Source organism: Fundulus heteroclitus, unplaced genomic scaffold, assembly GCF_011125445.2.
Source record: "Fundulus heteroclitus isolate FHET01 unplaced genomic scaffold, MU-UCD_Fhet_4.1 scaffold_706, whole genome shotgun sequence".
Classification (NCBI taxonomy): Eukaryota; Metazoa; Chordata; class Actinopteri; order Cyprinodontiformes; family Fundulidae; genus Fundulus; species Fundulus heteroclitus.
In genome coordinates, this window is record NW_023397150.1 from 1 (window position 1) to 1,945 (window position 1,945).

Sequence of the window (1,945 nt, forward strand, 5' to 3'; positions counted from 1 at the left end):
TGACAGCAGAGCGAATTGATGATCAGTGAAGTTGTTGTTTGGTGGTTTGTGCAGCGACGATGCTATGTTTTTGTCGTCTTGTCTGTCCTGCTAGGAACTACATGAACGATAGCTTGAGGACGAATGTGTTTGTGAGGTTCCAGCCTGAAACCATCGCCTGTGCCTGCATGTACCTCGCTGCCCGGGCTCTGCAGGTAGGACCACACAACATCGGAAAAAAATGCAGATTTTCTCCAAACTTGTTCACATTTAGCCCGAACTGGTGGTATTTAGAGTTGTGTTCATGTTCTTCCAGATTCCCCTGCCATCCAGACCACATTGGTATTTACTGTTTGGAGCCACTGAAGAAGAGATTAAAGAGATCTGCATTACTACCCTGAGACTCTACACCAGGAAGAAGGTGAGTTATATTCCTCTGGTACATGCTGCACTGTAAGAGGTCACTTTAAATCTGGTTATTTAATTGAATTAAAGGAGCAATAAGTAAGATGTGTGCTGTAAAATCAACATAAATCCTTCTCATTTGTCACCTGGGATGAAAGTAACAATCGGTCCTCTCCATCAACAGTCTTAAGTTTGTCAATAAGTTAGTGACGTTTTCACATAACGGCCGTGGTCTTATGTCGACCTCAGGCCGGTCAGTTCTAGGCTGACTTCAGCACTGCGCCGCGACACAAACATCCTCTTATAACCACTCTGGCTGTAGCTGGTTCTGTTTACTGAATCAAATCGTTTCCCTTCCAGCCGAATTATGAGCAGCTTGAGAAGGAGGTGGAGCGGCGGAAGGTGTTCTTGGCAGAGGCCAAGCTAAAGGCGAAGGGCCTGAACCCTGACGGCACGCCGGCCCTGACCGGCATCGGCGGCTTCTCTCCCGCCTCCAAGCCCTGCTCGCCAAACGTGGTTAAAGTGGAAGAGAAATCGCCCAACCCCCAGACCATCAAAGCGGTAAAGAAGGAGCCTGACAGCCGCACTCAGGTCAACAAGAGTCCACATAACGGGTAAGGCCCGGCAGGCTGCGTTAGCTGGCTACTCTGATATGTTGGAGCTTTGCTGATGCGACCCCGCTTGCATTGCAGGCTGAGGAAAGAAGGGAAGATGGGAAGGAACAGTAGAGCGGAAGTCGATCCCGTCACGGACACCGATCGCGGTCGAGATCTCCCTCTCATCGCAGACAGTAAGTGTTGTCGTAGCGATAACGCGCCTCGCTGTTAGCGTTGCTCCCAGCTTTAACTGGAAGTGTCACTTCTGTGCTTCCAGTTACAACAGCAGACGCAGCCGCTCAGGAACGTACAGCTCGCGCTCTCGCTCGCGCTCTCACAGTCGCAGCCGCCCGCTGCCTCACCGGCACCCGCCGTCGCCCCTCCTCCCTCACCTCAAGTCCAAGGCCAGTCACCATGGCAACAGCGACTCCAAACTCAGCGGGCGCCACAGCAACAGCGGGGGAGGCGGTTCCGGTCACAAGAGGAAGCGCTCCCGGTCTCGATCCCGCACGCCCGTCAAAGCCGACAGGGAGCGGGAGAGGGAGCGGGACAGGGAGAGAGACCGCTCCTTTGACTTCCCAAAGAAACACACACGAGCGGGGAGGCGGCCATCGCGACCGGAGGGAGAGGTCTCGCTCTTACGAAAGGGACAGGGATCGTAGCCACAAGAGCAAACACCACAGCAGCAGTGGACACTCAGGACACGGCCGCCACCGGCGCTGACACACACACATCCCCGGGGCCGACGGCCGCTCTCCTTTGACACAGAGCAGAATCAGTTGGACACGTTCTCTTAATTATGTTGACCAGAAAGATGCTCGGTCTGCCCATTTGATATTTATGTTAGCAAATAGGAAATGGAGAGGTAACCAAATGTTTTTTGCCAGAGTGCGTCTCTTGTTGCAGGAAATCCAGGAAAAACTGTAGCAAACTGATGCAATTAAACTAGTTTACCTTGACCGGGA

The 1,945-nt window shown here is 52.8% G+C and overlaps 1 pseudogene; it reads left to right on the forward strand.

Moving 5' to 3' along the window:
- Positions 1–48: 48 nt before the first annotated feature.
- On the forward strand, positions 49–1,945 carry LOC118561750 (annotated as a pseudogene).